Source organism: Symphalangus syndactylus, chromosome 9 (assembly GCF_028878055.3).
Source record: "Symphalangus syndactylus isolate Jambi chromosome 9, NHGRI_mSymSyn1-v2.1_pri, whole genome shotgun sequence".
Lineage (NCBI taxonomy): Eukaryota > Metazoa > Chordata > Mammalia > Primates > Hylobatidae > Symphalangus > Symphalangus syndactylus.
In genome coordinates, this window is record NC_072431.2 from 128,730,849 (window position 1) to 128,757,460 (window position 26,612).

Genomic DNA, 26,612 nt, shown 5'->3' on the forward strand with positions numbered 1-26,612 from the left:
TTCTGTATCTTTTTATTTTTTATTTTTTTTGAGATGGAGTCTTGCTGTCCCCCAGGCTGGAGTGCAGTGGCGCGATCTCGGCTCACTGCAGGCTCCACCCCCCAGGGTTCACACCATTCTCCTGCCTCAGCCTCCCACGTAGCTGGTGCTACAGGTGCCCACCACCTTGCCCGGCTAATTTTTTTGTATTTTTAGTAGAGACGGGATTTCACCGTTTTAGCCAGGACGGTCTCGATCTCCTGACCTCGTGATCCGCCTGCCTCGGCCTCCCAAAGTGCTGGGATTACAGGCATGAGCCACCGTGCCCCCGGCCTCTGTATCTTTTAAGTGGAGCACTTAGGCCATTTATATTCAATGTTAGTATTGAGATGTGAGGGACTATTCTATTCATCATGCTATTTGTTGCCTAAAGGCCTTTTTAAAATTATTATGTTGTTGTTATATAGGTCCCTTGATATTTGTGCTTTAAGAAGATTCTATTTTGGTGTAACTTGAGGATTTATTTCAAGATTTAGAGCTCCTTTTAGTAGTTCTTGTGGTACTGGACTCGTAATGGCAAATTCTCTCAGCATTTATTTGTCTGGAAAAGACTATCTTTCCTTCATTTATGAAGCTTAGTTTCCCTGGATACAAAATTCTTGGCTGATAACTGTTTTGTTTAAGGAGGCTAAAAACAGGACTCCAATCCCTTCTAGATTTCAGGGTTTCTTTTTTTTTTTTTTTTTTTTTTGAGACGGAGTCTCACTCTGTGGCCCAGACTGGAGTGCAGTGGCACGATCTTAGCTCACTGAAAGCTCTGCCTCCCAGGTTCACGCCATTCTCCTGCCTCAGCCTTCCAAATAACTGGGACTACAGGTGCCCACCACAGTGCCTGGCTAATGTTTTGTATTTTTAGTAGAGACAGGATTTCACCATGTGTTAGCCAGGATAGTCTAGATCTCCTGACCTTGTGATCCTCCCACCTTGGCCTCCCAAAATGCTGGGATTACAGGTGTGAGCCACTGTGCCTGGTGGTTTCAGGGTTTCTAAAGCTGAGAAATCTAATGTTACTGATAAGTTTCTCTTTTTAGGTTACCTGATGCTTTTGCCTCACAGCTCTTAAGATTCTTCCCTTTGTCTTGACTTTAGATAACCTGATGACTATGTGCCTAGGCAATAATCTTTTTGTGATGAAATTCCCAGATGTTCTTTGAGATTCTTGTATTTGGATGTCTACATCTCTTGCAAGGTCTGGGAAGTTTTCCTTGATTACTCCCTCAAATATGTTTTCCAAACTTTTAGATTTCTCTTCTTCTTCAGGAACACCAATTATTCTTGGGTTTGAATGTTTAACATAGTCGCAAACTTCTTAGAGGCTTTGTTAATTTTTTAAAAATTCTTTTTAATTGTAATCCCAGCTACTCGGGAGGCTGAGGCAGGAGAATGGCGTGAACCCGGGAGGCGGAGCTTGCAGTGAACAGAGATCGTGCGCCACTGCACTCCAGCCTGGGCAACAGAGCAAGACTCCATCTCAAAAAAAAAAAAATTCTTTGTAATTTGTCTTTGACAAATTGAGTTAATTCAAAAGCGTAGTCTTTGAGTTCTGAAGTTCTTTCTTCTGTTTCTTCAACTGTATTGCTGAGACCTTCCACTGCAATTTGCATTATTCTAAGTATCTCCTTGATTTCCAGAAGATGTGATTATGTTTTATTTGTGCTATCTATTTCACTGAATAATTTTCCTTTCAGATCCTGTATCATGGTTTTATGTCTTTGGGTTGGACTTCACATTTTTCTGGTGCCTCCTGGATTAGCTTAATAATTAACCTTCTGAACTCCTTTTCTGGCACTTTAGGGATTTCATCTTAGTTTAGATCCATTGATGGTTAGCTGGTGTGATCTTTTGGAGACGTTAAAGAACCTTGTTTAGTCATATTACCAGAATTGTTTTTCTAGTTCCTTCTCATTTGAGTAGACTATGTCAGAGGAAAGATCAGGGATTCAAGGGCTGCTCTTCAGAATCTATTGTCCCATGGGGTGCTCCCTTGATGTGGTATTATCCCCTTCCCCTAGGAATGTGGCTTCTTGAGAGCCGAACTGTAGTGATTGTTTTTACTCTTCTGGATCTAGACACCCAACAGAGCTACTGAGCTCTGGGTTGGTACTGGGGAGTATCTGCAAAGGGTCCTGTGATATGTGATCCTATCCTGTACTGTGATCCATCTTCAGGTCTTCCAACCAGGGCTACCAGTACCTACTCCAGTGGAGGTAGCAGGGGTGTGAAGTGGACTCTGTGAGGGTCCTTGGTTGTGTTTTTATTTAGTGCACTGGTTTTGTACTGGTTGACCTCCAGCCAGGAGGTGCCACTTTCAAGAGCACATCAGCTGTGGTCCTATAGGGAGGATGCAAGCTTGCCCTGCAGAAAATCCTTGTAGGTTAAGTATTCAGGTTTCTCAGGCAGTGGGCAGGGCCATAGCCGTACCAAGAGATTATGATATTTGTCTTTGACTACCAGGGAGGATAGAGAAATACCACCAGGTTGGGACAGGGATAGGTGTTTCTGAGCTCAGCCTTTCCTTCAGTGGGGCTTACTGCAGCTGCTGTGGGGATGGGGTATGGTTCCCAGTCCAATAGACTTATATTCCAAGGGGGATTATGGCTGCCTGTGCTGAGTCATGCAGATTGCCAGGGAAGTAGGGGAAAGCCGGTAGTCACAGGCTTCACCCCACTCCTATGCAGCCCACAGTCCTAAAAGCTGGTCTCACTCCTACCATGCAGCCACAACAGCTCCAAGTCTATTCTCAGGCAGCTGGTGACCAGCGCTGAGAACTTGCTGGAGGCCATGAGCCTGCCTGTTGAGAAAGCAAGCCGACTCACGGTTTTTCCGCATCCCAGGGAGCCTGCAGAGGTAATCCAATTCCTTCAAAGGGTTTGTGGATTCTCTCAGCTTTCCTGGTATGTTCCTGCATTAGTTCTTGGAGCAAACGTTCATGATGTGAGTCTTCACATGCTGCTCTGTCCATTCAAGTGGTAACTGCAAGCTAATCCCGCCTCTTATCCACCATCTTAATCACAGTGAATTTCTTTGAATTTTTAATGTATTTAGTCTTCCCTGAAAAAAAATCTGCATGGTTCTAGGGAAATATTCTTTATTAATATATTTTATCATTTATAAATTGCTTCAATAGATATCTTTATTCCAAATTATAATAAAATCAGTTACAACTAACATTTGAAAACTTAAAGTTGTTTTTTTTTTAAGTTTGAATTTGGCAATATTTTATTCACTTGACTACGTTGTCTCCCTAAAACCTTTGTCAGCCTGCAAACTCTTCACATAGGTTGTCTAAGGTAAGAATTCTATAAATTATTAGTTAAGTGAGAATCTTCAGATGTCAAGAAAAATTGGGGAATAGAATGCTAAACTATTATTCTAGTCATACCTGGAAAAACAGCAATTCGAAGCCATGAGATGGAAAAGTTTGTCTATATGCAGGGCCTTCTACTTGGTTGCTTACTGACATTTTCAGTAACAACATAGAATGTTGTTTTTAATTCTGGGTCTAAGAAGTGGCAGTTATTGAATCATTTAACATTTCAAACTGCTTACACATGGTTAAGTGGAAAAGGAATCCACACATGGACACTTGTGTAGTTGTTTATGTTGAATATTGCAAACATGCAAACATAAAAATTTCAATAGCAATCTTACACCGTTTCTTAAAAAGAGCTTAGTTGTTCAAAACCTCCCTTCTCAAGAAGAATAGACATCCCCATTATAGAATGCACGCGCTATTTCACGTTTATTTCTTGAAAGCCAAATATTACAATTGCAGGCATAGTAAAGAGATATAGTCAGTTTGGTTTTAGACCACCATATGAAAGCAAATATCACAATGAAGTCAATCACACACATTTCTTCATTTTCAAGAGCATATAGAAGTTGTGTTTAAATTCTACTATAGTTTATTTAGTGTGCAATAGCATTATCTGTAAAAAAGGTGCATACCTTAATTTAAAATGGTTTATTGATAAAGAAAAATGGTAACAATCATTTGAGTCTTCACAAATTTAATGTTTTTGTTGGGGTATGGTCATGTCTCTCTGTGTTGCTATTACTTGACATACAACAGGGGTGCCTCACCCCCGTGCATTATGGATCATAATAGCCAGGGTGGGAGAGAGAGGGGTGCTATAACCCCAGAAAGGCGGGTGCCTCACCCCCTGCGATGTTGGTCCTAACAGCCATTGGGGGAGGGGCTGGCTCTTACTCCCCGTATCACAGGGGGCGCCTCACCCTCCTGGGATCTGTGTCCTTTATTAGCATTCCCTTTTTTCCTTCCATTAGGTACAATTTCACAGGATGTGTGTACACAGCCTGCGATATGGGAACTAATACCATCCTCTGCACCTCCGCGTATTAGCAGCCATATCACACAAATGGTGTATACTTTTTGCTGGATTTGGGGTCAGGTGGTCCTGGGTTTCCCTGAAGAGTCAGGGAAATACCACAGGCCGGGTGTCCACCCACTACTCTATTGGGAGGAGCATCCTACTTTAGCTACCGGAAATCAGGAGCAATATCACAGATGGGGTGTAAAGCCACTGTCATATTTGCAGTAATGTCATTCTCTCCCCCACTGGTTGTGACGCCCAATATCACAGGGGGGGTGCATACCTTCTGCTGTATTGGGAGTAATATCATCATCTCTTCCTGTAGATGATAGGAACAATATCAGAGAGGGGGTGTACACCCCATGTATTTTTGGAAGCAATGTCATTCACTCTTCTAGATTTTACGATTCATATCACAGGCGGGGTGTACACCCCTTCTTATATTGGGAGTTATCTGATCCTCTTTCAACCTGTATATTTAGAACAATATCCCATGGGGCTGTACATCTCTTCAATATTGGTAGTAATATTATCTTCTCCTTTCCTGGATCTAAGAAACAATATCACAGGCGGGGTGAACAGCCCTTACAATACTGGGAGTAATATCACCTCTCCTTGTGTGGTTATTAAGGACAAAATCACAGAATGGTGTACAGTTCCTACATTATCGGGAGTAATATCATCCACTCACCCCCTGGATATCAGGAACCATATCACAGAAGAGTTGTACACCCCCTTCCATATTGTCAGCAATATCATTGTCTTCCCACCTGGATATTGGGAACAATATCCCGGGGGCGTTGGGGGTATACACTCACTGCGAGATCCAGAGTAATATCAACCTCTTTCCCCCTGGATATTAGGAACTATGTCACAAGTGTGTGTGCACCTTCTGCGTTATTGGGAGTAATAGCAGCCTCTCCCATCATGGATATTAAGAGCAATATTACCAAGGAGGTGTATACACCCCTGACGATATTGAGAGTAATATTATGCTCTCCCCTTCGGGATATTAGGAACAATGTCGCAGGAGGTGTGTACAGCCCCTGTGATATTGGGAGTAATGTCATCCTCTCCCCCTTAATATAAGAAACAATATCACAGGAGGATGTACACCCCCTGCGATATTGGGAGTAATATCATTTTCTCCCCCTTGGGATATTCGGAACAATATCACAGTGGGTGTGTACAGCCCCTGCGATATTGCCACTAGTATCATCCTCTCCCTCCCAGGATATAAGGAACAATGTCACAAGAGAGTGCACACCCCCTGCGATATTGGGGGTACTATCTTCCTCTCCCCTGCTGGCTCTCAGGAACAATGTCACAGAAGAGGTGTCCACCCCCTGCTATATTGGGAGTGAGATCATCCTCTCCGTCCCTGGATATTAGGAACAATATCCCTAGGGAGTGTACACCTCCTGCAATAGTGAGACTAAGATCATGCTCTCACCCCCTGGATATTAGGATCAATATCACAGGGGTGGTGTACACCCCCTGCGAAATTGGAAGAAATATCATCCTCTCCACCTTTGGATGTTAGGGACAGTATCACGGGGGAGGTCTATGCCCCCTGTGATATTGGGAGTCATATCATCCGCTCCCACCCAGGATATTAGGAACAAGATGACCGAACAGATGTACACTCACGGCGACATTTTCAATAATGTCACCCTCTATGCCGTGGCTATTAGCAGTAACATCATAGAGGGGTGTACACGTTCTGCGATATTGGGAGTAATATCCTCTCCCCCACGGAGATCGGGAACAGTTATATTAATTATTAATATTAATAAATATAATAACGATAGTAATCATCGATCTTAATAATTACAATAGAGATAGTAAAAGTTCATACGGAGTAAATATATTAACGATTACTATTAATAGCAATATCACTATAATAGTAAAATAATATCAGTAATTAATGTTAATTAAATCAGTCATAAGTGATGTTGGTAATAAAACAATAATTAATATTAAGATTAATAATTAATATTATTTAAAATGACATTAATAGCAATAATTAATTTTAATCATGCATAATCATGTATTTAAAATAATAATTAATATTAATAATGTTATTCTATTAATTAATATTACCATTGATAATTATTATTCCGACTGATTATAATAATTAATAATATTATTACTCCTGAGACCGCAGGGGGTGTACACCTACATATTTTTCCTAACATCCAGGGATGGAGAGCATGATACTAGTTTTAATATCGTAGTGGGTGTACACTCACCCTGTGACACTGATCCTAATATCCAGGGGTTAGAGTATGACATGACTCCACACTTAGCAATGAATGTACAGCCACCCGGTGATATTGCTCCTAATATTAACGGAAGAAGCGTATGATATCACTCCCAATATCGCAGGGAGTGTACACCTCTTCTGTGATATTGTTCCTAGTATCCCGAGAGGGAGAGGATGATAATAATTCCAGTATCGCAGGCTGTGTTCACCCACCGTGTGATACTGTTATTAACATCCTGAAAGGGAGAGGATCATATAACTCCCCATAATAGAGGAGGGGGTGTACACCCACTCTGTGATATTGTTCCTAATATTCAGCGGCCGAGAGGTTGATATTACTCCCAATACCGCAGGAGGTGTACAGCCCCGTGTGAGATGGTCGTTAATAATATCCCAAGGCGGAGGGGGTGATATTACTACATATGTCGCAGAAAGTGTATACCCCGCAGGCATATTGTTCCCATGATCCTGGAGGGAAGAGGATGATATTAGTTTAAATATGACAGAAGGTGGACACGCCCCCACTGATATTGTTTCTAATTTCAACGTGGGAGAGGAGGATATGACACCCAATATCGCAGGGAGTAGAAACACCCCTGTGATACTGTTCTTAATATTCAGGGAGGAAGAGGATGTTATTATTCCCAATACAGACGGGTGTGAACCCTCTGTACACCGAGGGTGCACACCTGTCTGTGAAATAGTTCACAATTTCCAGAGGGGGAGATGATACTACTCACAATATCATAAAGAAACTGTGAATCCACCATGGATCATAATAGCCAGGGGGGCAGAGGGGGTGCTATTACTCCCCCTATCGCAGGGGGTGCCTCAGGCCCCTACTATGTGGAACCTAATAGCCGGGGGGGAGAGGGGTGTGCTATTAGTCCTCATATCGGAGGGGGTGCCTCACCCCCCTGGGATGTGGAGCGCAATATCCAGGAGGGGATAGAGGGGTGACTCATCTTGGCCGTGGTTCCTGAATATTGGGTTGACTGTGGAGGTACCTTAAATAAGAAAGCAATGAAGATTGCCACATTGATGTACTCTTTCTTTCAAGAAATAATTATCTGTATGATGTGATACTCTTTGATAGCATTATACCCACAGTAGAACATCTTTCAAAATTGGCATAAATCCTCTCAAACCTTGCTACTCTTTTACCTACTAATTTTTTGCAATGCTCTAAATCCTTTGCCGTCATTTCAACAATGTTCACAGCATCTTCATCAGGAATAGGTTTTGTCTCCAGAAACCATTGTTTTTGATCATTCATAAAAAGCAACTTCTCTTCAAGTCTTTATCATAAGATTGATGTAAGTTAGTCTCATCTTCTAATTCTAGTTCTTTTGCTATTCCACTTCTAATTCTAGTTCTTTCGCTATTCCAAAACAACTGCAGTGACTTTCTCCATTGAAGTCTGGAACTCCTGACAGTCATCTATGAAAGCTGGAATCAACTTATGCCAAACTCCTACTAATGTTAATATTTAGACCTCCTGCCATCATTTGCCAATGTTCTTAAATGACATCTAGAATGAATAATCATTTCCAGAAAGTTTTCAATGAACTTTTCCCAGATCCATCAGATAAATCACCATCTATGACTGCTATAGCCCTACAAAATTTATTTCTTAAATCACAACACCTGAAAGCCAAAAATACTCTTTGATCCAAGGTCTGCAGAATAAATATTGTTTGTAGGCATGAAAATGACATTAATTACCTAACTAATCATTTTTAATGTCAAAAATCTGAATTACTTTTTCACCAACCTAATATGTTGTCATCAGAGCTCTTGGGTGACCAGGTGCGTTGTCAATGAGCAGTAATAATTTTGAATTTTTTTTTTTTTCTGGGAAGTATGTCTCAACAGTGGGCTTAAAATATTCAGTAAACCACACTCTAAACAGATGTGTTGTCATTCAGGCTTTGTTGTTCACTTTATAGATTACCAGCAGAGTAGATTTGGCTTATTTCTTAAGGTCTCTGGACTGTTCAGAACTGTAAATGCACACTGACTTCAACATAGTCACCAGTTGCATTAGTCCCTAACAAAAGAGTCAGCTTGTCCTTTGAAACTTTGAATCCAGGCACTAACTTTTCTAGCTATGAAAGTCTTAGATGGCATCTTCTTCCAATACCGTATAAGGCTGTTTTGTCTATATTGAAACTCATATTGTTTAGCATTGACACCTTCATCAATGATCTTAGCTAGATCCTCTGGATAGATTACTGCAGCTTCTTCATCTGCAGTTGCTGCTTCATTCTATGCTTTTATGTTATAAAAAAGGCTTCTTTCCTTAAACCTCATCAATCAGCCTCTGCTAACTTCAAACTACTTTTCTGCACCTTCCTCGTCTTTCTCATCCTTCACAGAATTGAAGAGACGTAGGGCCTTGTTCTGGATTGGGTTTTGGCTTAGGGAACGTTCTGCTGCATTTGTCTTCTACTCAGACCACTAAATCTCTGTTTATATCAACAATAAGCCTGTTTTGTTTTCTTATTATTCTTGTGTTCACTGGAGTAGCACTTTTAATTTCCTTCAAGAACTTTTCTTTTGCATTCACAACTTGTGCAAGAGAATTCTTTCTGCCTATCTCAGCTTTCAACATGCCTTCCTTACTAAGCTTAATCATTTCTAGTTTTTTTATTTAAAGTGAGAGATAGGTGACTCTTCCTTTTGCTTTAACACTTAGAAGGCATTATTAGTTGACATAATTTTAATATTATGGTGTCTTAGGGAATGGGGAGGCCTGAGGAGAGGGAGGGAGATTGGGGAATGGCTGTTTGTTGGAGCAGTCAGAACACGTACAACATTTACTAAGTTTTCAGCTTTATGTGAACACAGTTTATGGCACCACGAAACAATTATAATAGTAACATGAAATGTCATTGATCACAGATCACTATTATGGACATAATAAAAATAATAAAATATTGGAAAAATTACCAAAATGTGACACAGAGACATCAAGTGAGCAAATGCTTTTGGAAGATAACGCTGCCAATAGATTTATCTGGGGCAAGGTTGCCACAAACCTGCTATTTTTAAAATACACAAATTTGTAAAGCACAATATAGTAAAGCTCAATAAAACAAGACATGTAATTCTCGTTGAATGGAGAATGAAAACATGTTTTCTATGTGTCTGTGCACTTCAGTTTATCTTTATGTGGTGTGTGTAGTAAATACTAAACATTATTTTCTTAAGTAGAAACATTTTCAGTTTATCTTGAAAGTCAACAGACACCTGTAAGTGACATTTCCATCATTGTTGCCTGATTCTCCCTCCTATCTACTGTAAGTATAAAAGTTAAAGCCTAGGGGCAGCATATTTTCTTCAAGCTCTCTTATGTTTTCTGTGTTTCCTAGTATTGGAGAGTGGCTGTTTGGTGGAGCAGTCAGAATACATACATTTGTTATAAGTAAAGTATATACAGAATAAATATATAAATATGCACACATACATATATATACACACGATGCATTTCTATGTTCGTGTGTGTATTAATCAGAGTTCTCTAGAGGGACAGAACTTATAGGATAGATGTATATATAAAGGGGAGTTTATTGAGGAGCATGGATTCATATGATCACAATGGGAAGTCCTGCAATAGGCTGTCCGCAAGCCGATAGCAAGGAAGCCACTCTAAATCCCAAAACCTCAAAAATAGGGCAGCTGACAGCGCAGCCTTCAGTCTGTGGTCATAGGTCCAATAGCCCCTGGCACACCACTGGTGTAAGTCCAAGAGTCCAAAAGCTGAAGAACTTGGAGTCCGATGTTCAAGGTCAGGAACCATCCAGCACAGGGGAAAGATGATGGCTGCAAGACTTAACCAGTCTAGTCCTTTCACATTTCTCTGCCTGCTTTTTTTTTTTTTTTTTTTTTTTGAGACGGAGTCTCGCTCTGTCTCCCAGGCTGGAGTGCAGTGGCGCGATCTCGGCTCACTGCAAGCTCCACCTCCCGGGTTCACGCCATTCTCCTGCCTCAGCCTCTCCGAGTAGCTGGGACTACAGGCGCCCGCCACCACGCCCGGCTAGTTTTTTGTATTGTTAGTAGAGACGGGGTTTCACCGTGGTCTCGATTTCCTGACCTCGTGATCCGCCCGCCTCGGCCTCCCAAAGTGCTGGGATTACAAGCATGAGCCACCGCGCCCGGCCTGCCTGCTTTTATCCTAGCCATACTGGCAGCCAATTAGATGGTGCCCACTCAGATCCAGGGTGGGTCTACCACTCCCAGTCCACTGACTCAAATGTTAATCTCCTTTGGCAATACCCTCACAGACACACCCAGGAACAATACTTTGCATCCTTCAATTCAATGCAGTTGACACTCAATATTAACCATCACAAGTCCACTCCTTGTCAGTTTGAACCCGTACACATCTCCTGAAATCATACACAATCTTCAAATAAAGACAATAATAAGGTCATAATTACACCTAACATAATCCAGCTATCCTTCGTACAAGCAGAAGCACACCAATCCCCAAACCAAATGCTATTACATAAAGTTAACAACAGTTAAATGCTAACATAAAGTCAATAAATCTTATGTTACGTGATAAAGGAAAAAGAAAGAAAAGAAAATAATTTTTTTTTAATACAAGTGTATACATGCACAAACATGTTCTTAAAAAAATAAGGAGGAAATATTCAGGACAATTACTGTTCTCGTTTCTGCAACCGGTCACATGGTAGTAGTTAGTACTCATGGCTAGCTTCTTCCGCTACACATTCTGTATTCCCTTTGCCTTCAGCAAGCACCTCAGCAGGTCATGGTTTTTTTACCTGATGGAGTAACCCAAATCTTCATTCCTGAAGGGTCTGGACCATCTGTAGTCCTGCCTGAATTGGGTTGCTGTGGTTTCCCATTGACCTTAATCACAGGGCATGATAATACCAAGAGATGCCATAAGGGATCTCCTGTATGCCATGCATACTCTTCCTTACCTCCATTGTGGAGTAGTAAACCAATTTCATCTTGATTGTCTGGATCAATCCCCCCAGTCAACACTGTAACTCCCTTGTTAGCCTGTTGACTTAAAGGTAGGAGGAGCCCGAAGTGGCCAGGTTGCTGTCTACTTTGTTTAATGGAATCATTGTTGTGTCTCCCGGTGGCAGCATTCCTTCTTCTGGAACTAAGACCTCTAGGCCAGCAGAATGTAATGTCATGGGAACAGGAAGCAAAAATTTTGCTAGTGGGTCAGCAGAGGTGATGGTGAGTAGTGCCATTTCCACTTCTACCCCTTGATTCCTGGACTCATGAATCCTGGCTTTGAGAGAAACAGTACCATATATTGGATCCTCATTTAGAGCATACATAGCCTTCTGCTGAACTTTGCCCTAGCCCTGCAAAGTATTTTCAACTAGTTTGCCTTGTAATTGTGACTTCAAAAGGCCATTTCATCATTCTATCAATCCAGCTGCTTCAGGACCATAGGGAACGTGGTAAAAGCAGTGAATTTCATGATAATGAGCCCACTGCTGCACTTTTTTTTTTGAGATGGAATCTCGCTCTGTCGCCCAGGCTGGACTGCAGCGGCACTATCTCTGCTCACTGTAAGCTCCGCCTCCTGGTTTCATGCCATTCTCCCACCTCAGCCTCCCAAGTAGCTGGGACTACAGGTGCCCACCACCGCGCCTGGCTAATTTTTTGTATTTTTAGTAGAGATGGGGTTTCACCATGTTAACCAGGATGGTCTCCATCTCCTGACCTCGTGATCCGCCCCCCTCAGCTTCCCAAAGTGCTGGAATTATAGGCGTGAGCCACCACACCCGGCCCTGCCACACTTCTTTAGCCATAAAGTGAGTGCCTTGGTCAGAGGCAATGCTATGTGGAATACCATGATGGTAGATAAGGCATTCCATGAGTCCAGGGATGGTAGTCTTGGCAGAAACATTGCATGCAGGATAGGCAACCAATATCCAGATTGTCTGTTCCAGTTAGGACAAACTGCTATCCTTTCCATAATGGAAGAAGTCCAGTATAATCAACGTGACACCAAGTAGCTGGCTGATCACCTGGAGAAATGGTGCTATATTAAGTGCTTGATGTTGGTCTCTGCTGCTGGCAAATTGGACACCATAGCCAGGGCAGCCTTGGTGAGTGAAAGTCCATGTTGCTGAGCCCATCCCTGCCACCATGGCAACTTTGTTCGTGTGCCCCTTGAGCAATGACAGGGGTGCCTGGGGAATGAGGCTGAGTAGTGTCCACAGAACAAGCCATCCTACCTACTTGATTATTAAAATCCTACTCTGCTGAGGACACCGTTTGGTGAGCACTCACATGAGATACAAATATCTTCACAGTTTTCGACCACCCGGAGAGATCCATCCACATACCTCTTCCTCAAATTTCTTTGTCACCAATTTTCCAGTCATGCTTCTTCCAAGTCCTTGACCATCCGGCCAAACCATTGACTACAGCCCATGAATCAGTATATAATCACAACATCTGGCCATTTCTCCTTCCAAGCAAAGTGCACAACCAGATGCACTGATCAAAACTCTGCTGACTGGAAAGATTTCCCTTTGCCACTGTCCTTCAGGGATGTCCTAGAATGTGACTATAGAGTGGCAGCTGTCCACTTTTGGGTGGTGCCTGCATATTGTGCAACGCTGTCTACAAACTAAGGCCTAGTCTTCTCTTCCTCTGTCAACTTATCATAGAAAGCTCCCCATAAGGCCATCAGTGCAGTCTGGGGGAGAGAAGGCAGGACAGCAGGAGTGGGGACCATGGGTATTTGAACCACTTCTTCATGTAACTTACTTGTGCTCTCAGGAACTGCTCAATCCTGATCAGGTATATACCACTTCCATTTGATGATGGGATGCTGCTGTGTATGCCCCACTTCATGGCTAGATGGGTCAGAAAGCACGCAGTTCATGACAGGCAGTTCAGGGTCACATGGTTACTTGATGACTCATAGTCAAACATTCAGTTTCTACCAAAGCCCATTAATCTGTTCTCATCCTGCTAATAAAGACATATCCAAGACTGGGTAATTTATAAAGGAAAGACGTTTAATTGACTTACAGTTCCGTATAGCTGGGAAGGCCTCACAATCATGAAAGAAGGCAAATGAGGAGCAAAGTCACGTCTTACATGGCAGCAGGCAAGAGAGTGTGTGTAAGGGAATCCCCATTTATCAAAATACTAAATAACCATAAATTTTTTTCCATTAAAAAGGGTTTGAGCTTTACTTTAAGAAACAGAAAGAACTTGCAGTTGCCATATACTATGTTGTGAAGTCTATTAAAAAAAAGAAAAAAATAGATAAATTTACTCACCCTAGCCTTAGAAAAATGCTTTCATTGTAACTCACTTCATCAGAATTCATGGGTCTTAATCTTGCAAGATGTGGAGACAATTCAAATTAATATAATTTATCAAAGTTAAAGTGTGAGGTCAGGAAGAGAGAAACCCCACAGCTATATAATATAATAATATAATAAAAGATTATATAATAATACAATAAAAGAATAATCAAGTAATTTTTTTATTTTAAAACTGGACATTTAGGAAGCTACAGATAGAGTTGTGCTTTCTCTGGGAAATCATTTTTATGTAATTTAAGATGGAAAATATTGATAATCTCAAGGTTCACGCACAATTTGAATACTGAATTCCTACCTTGACAAGAAATTTTTCATAAATTTGTGTAGTCAAAGAAGCAATCTACCTTTTGCAGACTTTTAAACGTTCTGAAAGAGAACACAGCTTGTCATATTCATTCATCTTAGTAAATGTACTTTATTATATGCTCAGTGAAAGATGAGTCCCATTCTTCTCACTCCTATTCTTTACATTTTTAATCAGACTCCATAGCTCAAGGGGAAACTATTTATTTGTCTTTTTCTTCTTTAGGGTGATCAAAGACATTAAAAAATTATAAAATATAGAGATTTATTCCAGTGTATTTGCTTTCAAGTTTCAATTGATGCAGTATTCATTTTTAGTATGCGATGGTGTCTTAATTGCTGGTATTTATCATGGGTTAATTTACTTATGTATAATTGTTTTTCCTCACTTTTATCCTGTCCAAAGGTAGTGCGCCAAAAAAATCCGTCAAGAATCAGGAAATGTTTTGAATCCGAATGGGGTTATGCTTTGGCAATTGCTGTCAAAAAAAAAAAAAAAAAAGAAGCAGAATTCATGGATGTCAATGCTGTTACCATTTACATAAAGATAATTTTTGTTGTGCTGTGTTTTAATACCAAAGTAGAGAAAAGCATACCATATCAGTATCTCTCCAACTGTTAGTTCAAAACCAGTATACTGAAAGATGTTACAGTTTAACTTTTAACTAGATTTAAAACTAATTAGAAAAATTTGAACTTAAGACCCTTTCCTTTCCAAATAACATAGTTTTAATGACTATTTAACTTTTAATTAAAGGTTCAAGCAATTTATTCCCAATAAGTATTGTAACTATTAAGATTAATCATAACTTGTAATAGCTTTTAAATTAACAGGTCTTTCATTTAACAAATCTTTGTGAAGTAGGGTAAAAAATAATTCCATTTTATTTCTCTTAAATGTAATGTGTTAGTAATTAAAAATTCTAGTTTTCTATGTGAAATAAATACTTTGATTTAAATTTAAAGGGAAATTAGCAGACTGCATTTTTTAATTTAAACTGAAGTCAAAGGATATACCTATTCATTTGTTAATTTTTCCTTAAACCTTCTGATCATGCTTTCTTTTTTGAAGATAATAGAATTTCCCTAACAAAAATACCCTTCAGGGTATGTTCAAGACTTGTAAAACTCTGAAGTAAAGTAATTTAAGGTTGAAAAGTGCAAATAACGCTCCCTCCAAAAGTACAGATGTGGACAGGGGCAGAGTATGTTTCCATACAATGACCTGGAAGCACCCTCTACACACTTCAGAAGATAATATACTGATCAAAGTGCCTAAACACATTTTGAAATAGGAAAACTACATGGATTATAGGGTGGTATCATATCCTATCACTAGAAAAGTATTGAAGTTTCTAAGCATAGCCTATCATTGAGTTGCTAATCAGAAGTTCAGTGTATCAGACCAACCCAATATGAACAAAATTTTACTAAAATGTCAACTTATTAAGCTCACTAAAAGAACAAAGACAATTTCTTTCCTCAAAGACTAAAAGCAACATTATAAATAAAGGCATAAAATTAACCTTGTAAGTCTTAACTATTTCTTATAATTATAATTCAAGTCATATATAAAGTTTTAAGTGTATTGGATATGAAAAAGGCCAAAATTAAAACACATGCATTCTGAAATTTAACAAATAGATGATATGACTAATTACTTTAGATGGCAATGAAATAGTATGCAGAATTTTTGATTAAAACATTTAAAGTGATCAAATTAATTCTCTAGGTTCTTTGAACATTTTTAGTCAAATTAGAATACATTTTTAAAGTAGCAAAAAAAGTTCTACATTATTATACTTGAAAAATTATTCAAAATTTTTGTTTCATTTTTAAATCGGTACAAATGGCAAATTTATTTCATTTCTGCAGATTCAGAATCAGTCATAAATATGAGTCATAATGCTTTTTCTTAACTTTTGGGAGAAACCATTTAAGTAAAAAAATAGACTCAGAGTAAAAATATAATTCTTGTTAACATTTGGCTTACGGACTCACCCTCTGTCTTCTCAACATTTCTGCCTTTATTGGCAATAAAAGAAGAAAGTTTAAATATAAAAGCATGAAATACTATAGATAGGCCTATATTTGAAGATTCTAATATTACTGCTTCAACTGTTTAAAACATGGATTTCTTTTAATGTTTCTTGCAACAAGGCCACCCTGCTGTATCAACTTATTCATATAATTCATTAAATCCAGTGGGCAATAAAATTAGTTAGATCAGGCTTTTACCATAAAAAAAGAAAGAACTTGTTGCCTAAGTTTAGTTTTAATATCTTACCTTTTTTTTGTAGCATAATGGCAATAGAATAAATTTGAAATCACTTGGATATAAAACAGTAAAACATATGTTTTAAAATATATAATTATTATTCTAGAAATAATTGAAGAATTATGATATAAGTGACCTAGAGATAAATGTCAGAAAAGTAGGTTAAAAATTTTAGGTAGGTTATAGGTAAAACAGATTCCTAGCCTGGTATATGACATTCCATTAGAGTATAAATTAAAGATTTAGGACAATAAAATATGATTTCCTTCTACTTTGTTTTCTGTTTAGCCTTGTAAAATCTACACAAATTTACCTTCTGAAGTTACTTGCCTTTGAATATTTTATATTAATAGATATATCACTAATCAGTTTTAACAGATGACTGTTTGCATGTGGAAGAAGGAATGGGAAATACATCCATGATGAGAGATTAAAGATATCTAAAAATTCTTTGCTACTTCTCTTATTTGGGTAGCAAATGGGAGTCCAATTCCCCTCTCCTGTAATCTGGGATGCATTTAGTTACTTGTTAGATTATTAGACTGTAGTGCAGACTATGTAATAGGAACTTCTGCAGCTTCGACCCGGGGCTCATGGAACAATCTCCCTTTGAGCCAATATGGACCAAAAAAAAGCCAAGCAAACTCTGAGACCTTAGTATGTAGGCCAGAGGAGTGTTTCAAATCTACTACCAAGCCCACGAAGCTTTCCTCTTTTATAATATCAGAGCTTTTTTCACCTTGGCCTTTCATTTGATTCTTATAGTTTGTATTTCTCTGTTAAAATTTCCCATCTATGTATGCATGTTACTTATCTTTTTCATTAGATCCTTTAAAATATTAATACAGATATTTTAACATCATTATTGGAGAGTGGGTTATGGGTAATCTCTGAGTCAGATCTTTTTGATTGTGTTGTTTCTGGACAATGTGTTGGGGTTTTTTTCCCTTTATGTTGTTACTATTAAAATATATAGTATAATTAAAATATAAAGTATAAAAACATATACTATTAAAATAGTACATGTTATCATTTTAAAAATTAAATAATGGATGTTATGTGTAAAACTGTAAATGCTGAGGCAAATAGTATTTACGTCTTGAAATGAACATGCCTATTCTCTCAGGACATTAAAGTATGAGTTGGGATAGTCAAGGCAAGGAATGAGGTTTAGGTTTTGTTTTTACTTTGGCTATGGTTAATGTCAGTGACCCAGTCTTCAAATTTCTCCAGTGGTGGCCTGCTGTTTTATGCTCAAGGTGGGGACTTTAGTCTCAGAGGTTTTTTGTCAGTGTTAGTTCTTCATCAACAACTTTAGCATTTTCTCCCCATCCTCCAGCTATCACCCTGTGCTTCTGCCTTTTCTCATCCTTAGACTTCTCTGTTAGGCTCGTGATGGGTCAGGAATGTTCTTTGTTCCGGTCCAGCCTCAGTCTTCAACAGGCTCTTTGAATCTGAGACAAAATTGTGTGAACTTTCTCAGTATTTTTGCCCTTTCCTATGGCAGTGAAACTTTGCTTATGTTCGTAGCTGGTCTTAGGAGTTTCCTTTCCTTCCCTCAGTGGAATGAGTCCTATGCTTGGTAGCAATATAGTATCTTGGGCCCAAGATGGTTTTCTATCTCCCTTCAGTAATAGAGGAGTTTATTAGTTTTTTTCTACCCTTCCTCTAGCCACAAATGTCTTTTCCTATACCTTGGGAGCAGCTATGCTGTCTCTGCATTTGTGGCTTAAGTCTTCTGCTTCCTATAAGAGAAGGGTCCAGAGAAATGAGTGTTATTATGCACCTGTGACCCCACAGTCACTGATCATGTACTAAATTTTGTCATTACTGATAGAGCTTTTTTTCAGTCTTCTCTCCTTCTTCCAATCTCTCTCTTTTTTTTTTTTCTCTCTCTGTCTTCTGTTCTTTTCTTTTTTTGTTGTTTGTTTATTTGCTTGCTTGTTTGGTTGGTTTTTGTAAGCAACCAGTGAAGGTATGTAGGAAAAAGCTAAAAGAGTATCATCTTCACTTAGGTCTGTGGCCTCAAACTATTCAAAAATGACATGCTATCCTATATTTGGCCTTTGGCCATTCATTAAAATTTACCTGATTTATTTATATTCACTTAAATGGTGGCCTGTGCCTCTTCTTCCAATGCTCTACCACAGGAGATACAATCTGTGACCCTGACTCTCCTTATACTTTTCTCTGCTTGGAATTCATGTTTCTTGGTTGCCTCATGCCTTCAGTTTTCTGATGGGTTCAAGGAAAGTTATAATCTGAATTTTTCTCATTGTTACTGTAAAAGCAACATTATTTAAAGCTTTTTACATCTTAAGTAGAAATGGAAGTCCAGCTGATTTGTTACTATAGTTGTATGTACGAAATAATTCTGAAACTTTTCATGAAGTATAATAGGATTGAGCAAATATCTAAATGTATGATGTTGCTGGAGCCAGAGTTCTTACTGTGAAGCAAGAGAGAAGGCAAGAAATAACTGTCTAGAAACAGAATCAGGGCTCATTGCTCGACAGTTTTCTAGATGGATATAAATTACCAGAGAAGAAACATTTTGACAGTCCTTTTAATGCCTGAAATTTATCCCCTTCAGAATGCTATAGAATTCTTTTTTTTTATACTTTAAGTTTTAGGGTACATGTGCACAACATGCAGGTTAGTTACATTTGTACACATGTGCCATGTTGATGTGCTGCACCCAGTAACTCGTCATTTAAAATTAGGTATATCTCCAAATGCTATCCCTCCCCCCTCCCCCCACCCCACAACAGGCCCTGCTGTGTGATGTTTCCCTTCCTGCGTCCATGTGTTCTCATTGTTCAATTCCCACCTATGAGTGAGAACATGCAGTATTTCATTTTCTGTCCTTGTGATAGTTTGCTGAGAATGATGGTTTCCAGCTTCATCTATGTCCCTACAAAGGATATGAGCTTATCATTTTTTATGGCTGCATAGTATTCCATGGTGTATATGTGCCACATTTTCTTAATCCATTCTATCGTTGTTGGATATTTGGGTTGGCTCCAAGTCTTTGCTTTTGTGAATAGTGCCGCTATAAACATACATGTGCATGTGTCTTTATAGTAGCATGATTTATAATCCTTTGGGTATATACCCAGTAATGGGATGGCTGGGTCAAATGGTATTTCTAGTTCTAGATCCCTGAGGAATCGCCACACTGACTTCCACAATGGTTGAACTAGTTTACAGTCCCACCAACAGTGTAAAAGTGTTCCTATTTCTCCACATCCTCTCCAGCATCTGTTGTTTCCTGACTTTTTAATGATCGCCGTTCTAACTGGTGTGAGATGGTATCTCATTGTGGTTTTGATTTGAATTTCTCTGATGGCCAGTGATGATGAGCATTTTTTCATATGTCTTTTGGCTGCATAAATGTCTTCTTTTGAGAAGTGTCTGTTCATATCCTTTGCCCACTTGTTGATGGGGTTGTTTTTTTTTCTCTTGTAAATTTGTTTGAGTTCATTGTAGATTCTGGATATTAGCCCTTTGTCAGATGGGTAGATTGCAAAATTTTTCTCCCATTCTGTAGGTTGCCTGTTCACTCTGATGGTAGTTTCTTTTGCTGTGCAGAAGCTCTTTAGTTTAATTAGATCCCATTTGTCAATTTTGGCTTTTGTTGCCACTGCTTTTGGTGTTTTAGACATGAAGTCCTTGCCCATGCCTGTGTCCTGAATGGTATTGCCTAGGTTTTCTTCTAGGGTTTTTATGGTTTTAGGTCTAACATGTAAGTCTTTCATCCATCTTGAATTAATTTTTGTATAAGGTGTAAGGAAGGGATCCATTTTCAGCTTTCTACATATGGCTAGCCAGTTTTCCCAGCACCATTTATTAAATAGGGAATCATTCCCCCATTTCTTGCTTTTTTCAGGTTTGTCAAAGATCAGATAGTTGTAGATATGCGGCATTATTTCTGAGGGCTCTGTTCTGTTCCATTGATCTGTGTCTCTGTTGTGGTACCAGTACCATGCTGTTTTGGTTACTGTGGCCTTGTAGTAGAGCTTGAAGTCAGGTAGCATAATGCCTCCAGCTTTGTTCTTTTGGCTTAGGATTGACTTGGCAATACAGACTCTTTTTTGGTTCCATATGAAGTTTAAAGTAGCTTTTTCCAATTCTGTGAAGAAAGTCATTGTCAGCTTGATGGGGATGGCATTGAACCTATAAATTACCTTGGGCAGTATGGCCATTTTCACGATATTGATTCTTCCCATCCATGAGCATGGAATGTTCTTCCATTTGTTTGTATCCTCTTTTATTTCATTGAGCAGTGGTTTGTAGTTCTCCCTGAAGAGTTCCTTCATATCCCTTGTAAGTTGGATTCCTAGGTATTTTATTGTCTTTGAAGCAATTGTGAATGGAAGTTCACTCATGATTTGGCTCTCTGTTTATCTGTTACTGGTGTATAAGAATGCTTGTGATTTTTGCACATTGGTTTTGTATCCTGAGACTTTGCTGAAGTTGCCTATCAGCTTAAGGAGATTTTGGGCTGAGATGATGGGGTTTTCCAGATATATAATCATGTCATCTGCAAACAGGGACAATTTGACTTCCTCTTTTCCTAATTGAATACCCTTTATTTCCTTCTCCTGCGTGATTGCCCTGGCCAGAACTTCCAACACTATGTTGAATAGGAGTGGTGAGAGAGGGCATCCCTGTCTTGTGCCAGTTTTCAAAGGGAATGCTTCCAGTTTTTGCCCATTCATAATGATATTGGCTGTGGGTTTGTCATAGATAGCTCTTATTATTTTGAGATACGTCCCATCAATACCTAATTTATTGAGAGTTTTTAGCATGAAGGGTTGTTGAATTTTGTCAAAGGCCTTTTCTGCATCTATTGAGATAATCACATGGTTTTTGTCATTGGTTCTGTTTACATGCTGGATTATGTTTATTGATTTACGTATGTTGAACCAGCCTTGGCTTGCATCCCAGGGATGAAGCCCACTGATCATGGTGGATAAGTTTTTGATGTGCTCTGGTAGAATTCAGCTGTGAATCCATCTGGTCCTGGACTTTTCTTGGTTGGCAAGCTATTATTTATTGTCTCAACTTCAGAGCCTGTTATTGGGCTATTCAGAGATTCAACTTCTTCTTGGTTTAGTCTTGGGAGGGTGTATGTGTCGAAGAATGTATCCATTTCTTCTAGATTTTCTAGTTTATTTGCATAGAGGTTTATAGTATTCTCTGATGGTAGTTTGTATTTCTATGGGATCAGTGGTGATATCCCCTTTATCATTTTTTATTGCGTCTATTTGATTGTTCTCTCTTTTCTTCTTTGTTAGTCTTGCTAGTGATCTATCAATTTTGTTGACCTTTTCAAAAAACCAGCTCCTGGATTCATTGATTTTTTGAAGGGTTTTTTGTGTCTCTGTCTCTTTCAGTTCTGCTCTGATCTTAGTTATTTCTTGCCTTCTGCTTGCTTTTGAATGTGTTTGCTTTTGCTTCTCTAGTTCTTTAATTGTGATGTTAAGGTCTCAATTTTAGATCTTTCCTGCTTTCTCTTGTGGGCATTTAGTGCAATAAACTTCCCTCTACACACTGCTTTGAATGTGTCCCAGGGACTCTTGTATGTTGTGCCTTTGTTCTCATTGGTTTCAAAGAACATCTTTATTTCTGCCTTCATTTCGTTATGTACCCAGTAGTCATTCAGGAGCAGGTTGTTCAGTTTCCATGTAGTTGTGCGGTTTTGAGTGAGTTCCTTAATCCTGAGTTCTAGTTTGATTGCACTGTGGTCTGAGAGACAGTTTGTTATAATTTCTATTCTTTTACATTTGCTGAGGAGTGCTTTACTTCAAACTATATGGTGAATTTTGGAATAAGTGTGGTGCGGTGCTGAGAAGAATGTATATTCTGTTGATTTGGGGTGGAGAGTTCTGTAGATGTCTATTAGGTCTGCTTGGTGCACAGCTGAGTTCAGTTCCTGGATATCCTTGTTAACTTTCTGTCTCGTTGATCTGTCTAATGTTGACAGTGGGGTGTTAAAGTGTCCCATTATTATTATGTGGGAGTCTAAGTCTCTTTGTAGGTCACTCAGGACTTGCTTTATGAATCTGGGTGCTCCTGTATTGGGTGCATATGTATTGAGGACAGTTAGCTCTTCTTGTTGAATTGATCCCTTTACCATTATGTAATGGCCTTCTTTGTCTCTTTTGATCTTTGTTGGTTTAAAGTCTGTTTTATCAGAGACTGGGATTGCAACACTTGCCTTTTTTTGTTTTCCATTTGCTTGCTATAGAATTCTATAATATTTAACAATGAGACTTGCTGAAAGTAAAAATACTATTATAATATTTATAAACAAATAAGCCACTCTTCTTACCAGTTTGTAAATGTGTCCTTGAACACCAAAAATAAATGATATAACCTATCAAAGCAAATAATTATAAGATAAAAATATTTTATAGAATAAAAGAGTAAATTACTTTTCTTGTGTTTGCTATGCTGAATATTGTAAATGGATATTCACTTGTATAACCATTTCTATTGATAAAAGAAACAGCATGTTCATTTTATATATATACTATTTTTCGTAAAATACCTCTTTTATTTAGGTTTGCTATGAAGAAAGCCATCATTCTACCATCAAAATACATTCATGAAGATGAAGTGAGATTGGCAAAGAATGTCCCTGAATAAAACCTCTATATCTGGATAATTATGTTTCTGTGAATCATTTTTGAGAAATTTGTACAATTCAAGATTTCATTTTGGAACTGAAATGAAAATGAAAGAATCTGTTCTTATAAGATTTACAGAAATTCTACTGACTCAAATGGTCTCGATAGCTGATACAAGTACCTGAACTTTTTCACTTTTTCATAAAGTCTCTGCTGTCTCCATTACTTTGCCAGCCATCTAGCTTGTAGCTGTTATGTCTGACTTCATTCTTGATTGCTCTCACCTGATTTTTTTCTTTCTTTTTTTTTTTTTTTTAAGTCCACTTTATTTCTCTTTCTAATCAAACTCCTCTCCTTTCTCCCGGAGGTAATCATGATCTGACTTTTATGATAATCATTCTGACTTTTTCTTTTCTTTCTTCTTTTCTTTTTTTTTTTCATTATACTTTAAGTTCTGGGGTACATGTGCAGAACGTGCTGGTTTGTTACATAGGTATACACGTGCCATGGTGGTTTGCTGCACCCATCAACCCGTCGTCTACATTAGGTATTTCTTCTAATGCTGTCCCTCTCCTACCCCCCAACCCCTGCTTTCTTATTACAAACTTTTGTGTCTGACTTCACCAAAGTGTGAGCATCTTACTCATTTCTCAACGTATTGCAAACATGGAAGCCGAAACCCTCTTTTGATTAATGTAACCTCTTTTCAAGATTTCCAATATTTGAGCTTCCTCGTCTCTAACCTGATCAAACTCTCTTTACATCTTCTTTCCTAGTTGATCTGATTACAGTAGAGACTTAATTTTTAAAAATTATGTCTGAGTAAAAATAGCACTATCTATCAGTAGGCATTATAATACAAAAGTGCTGGGAAGCACTTTAAATAATGCCGAAGGGAGGAAGGGAAGTGCTGGGTAGAGGAGAGTGTGGTCCCTGGCTAGGGCTCCACCCCCACAGACCCAAGTGAAGACAGACACTCCTGCCTTCCCACCCAAATATTACATTTCCCAAGACCACCCTGGCTCACCACATCCCCATCCTGGGCCTATAAAAACCCGAGATCCTAGCAGGCAGACACAGAGGCGGCCAGACATCCAGAGGAGCACATCCGCAGAAGAAAAAGCAAGGGGACGTGGAGAGGAGCATATCAGCAGTCACCTGCTCACCAGCGGGCCATCGACCAGCAGAACAACGCGAAGTTGGGCCGGGGCAGTGGAGGAGAGCCCGAGCCACCAGCGGCCCGACTCCAAGGGAAAACCATTTCCCTTCTGGCTCCCCCATCTGCTGAGAGCTATTTCCATTCAATAAAACCTTGCACTCGTTCTCCCATCCCACATATGATCCGATCCTTCCTGTACACCAAAGCGAAAGCCCCGGGATCCAGAAGTACCTCTGTGCTTGTGATAAGGAAAGGGCTGTAATTGAGCTGGTTAACACAAGCCACCTATAGATGGCAAACTAAGAGAGCGCCCTGTAACACACGCCCACTGGGGCGTCAGCTGTAAATATTCACGCCTAGACACTGCCATGGGGTTGGAGCCCCACAGCCTGCCCTTCTGTATGCTCCCCTAGAGGTTTGAGCAGTGGGGCACTGAAGAAGCGAGCTCCCGTCGCATGTCCGGCGAGAGGGACAAGGGAAACTTTCCCGTTTCAATTATTGTATATCACTCGCTTCTTTTGCCCATTTCTATTCTTGAAATAATTTTCCATGTATCTGGCAGAGCTTCGTGAGGACGTTAGTTTATTGAAAACTATTTTGTGTAATATACTGTTGACTTGGGAAAGTTTGTTTATCAGGCTTATTTCTGGGAGCAGATCAAAATTTTAGTGGAATGTTGTGTATATGCTCTTTGAGCACTTGGAAAGAATGTGTGTTCAGCTGTTATTGAGTAGAGTGTTCTAAAAATATGAATTAGTTCAAGTTGGTTGACAGTTTTATTCAGGTCATCTACATTCTTATTGGCCTAATACTCATTTTTTCTATCAAATACTGAGGAAAGCTATTGCAGTTGCCAACCATAAATTTATCAATTTGCCTTTCTAAATCCATGTTTGTCACGTGTTTCGAAATTCTATTGTTAGATACACTTACATTTAGAATTACTATATCTTTTTGAAAAATTAACCCTTTTATCAGTACTTAATGACTCTCTTTATCCCTGATAATATTTTTTTCTGAAATTGATTTTTTCTGATACTAATATATCTGTTCTCGGAGTTAGTGTTTGTATGGTATATTCCTTTTACATCCTTTAGTTTTTAACCTATGTTTTTATATTTGGAGTGAGTTTTGTCAAAAAAGCTTATATTTTTATCAGTTTATATGGTATTCAGCAGCGTGTGTTCCAAGTAAATAGGTAGTTTGTTTCTATTCAGGTATCTGTCCCATTCTGAATTTGAGGTTAGTTGTTTGCCCTGTGACTCGTTTTTTGATGGATTCAAGAAATATTATTAAATTGTGCTTTGACCCACTTCTTTCTGGTTATGAAGGTATAAGTGATCATACATATATATACAATTTATGTGGCTTCTTATTTTTTGTAGGTATTTCAGTACAGTGTTAATTAGGGTGATACTAAACATCTTTATATTCTTTTCTCATTTCAAGGAGTAAGCTTTAAATGTTTCTTTGTAAATTGGAAAACCTTTTCCTATTTATTTTCTGGAAGAGTTTGTGTAAATTGGTGTTAGCTATTTCTTCCTTAAATAATTGGTGGAACTCAATGATACAGTTTTCTGTGTCTAGATTTTTTTTGGTGTGTGTAAATATTTAAGTGTATAATTAAGTTAATAAATACAAAACTATTTTCTATTATAGTTCTTTTGAATGGATTTTGTGGTGTTTTCTAGAAAGACTGTCATTTCATTAAAAATTCATTTCATTTGAAAATAATTTTTCATAATATTCTACAACTTTCTGATTAATACCTAAAACATGTATAATGGTGATACTTTTTTCTTTTTTTTTTCCTAATATTAATTTCTGCCTTTCTCTTTCTTATCATATTTGCCACTGGTTTATTAATTTCATTCTTTTTTTAAAAAACAACTTTGGGCTTTGTTGATACTTATTTTACGTTTGTATTATAGTTTGTTATTATTTTTAAACTTATTTCCATAGTTTTGTGGGGAACAGGTGGTATTTGGTTACATGAGTATAATTTATTATGTTTTGTTATTTTCTTTGTTATTTAATATATTCTAATTCCTTTAGTTTTTGAGATCAATACACTCCTCAATATATTAGTTTTCAGCCATTCATTTTCACAAATTTGTTTATGGATGTAAATTTTCCTCTAAACACTTGATTTGTAGCATTGCATAGGTATTGATACAACATTTTTTCATTATCTTTCAATTAATATATTGTCTATTTCTAATTGTTATTTATTCTTCAGTCCATGGATTATTTAT

The 26,612-nt window shown here is 38.5% G+C and overlaps 1 long non-coding RNA gene across 1 annotated transcript in view; it reads left to right on the forward strand.

The window, feature by feature from the left end:
- LOC134731468 (uncharacterized) overlaps window positions 1-23,628 on the forward strand; it is a 113,357-nt gene extending 89,729 nt beyond the window's left edge. Inside the window, exon 3 of the long non-coding RNA XR_010113768.1 lies at window positions 23,133-23,628. This is a non-coding gene — a long non-coding RNA (uncharacterized lncRNA). The remainder of the gene's footprint in view (window positions 1-23,132) is intronic.
- Window positions 23,629-26,612: the final 2,984 nt, after the last annotated feature.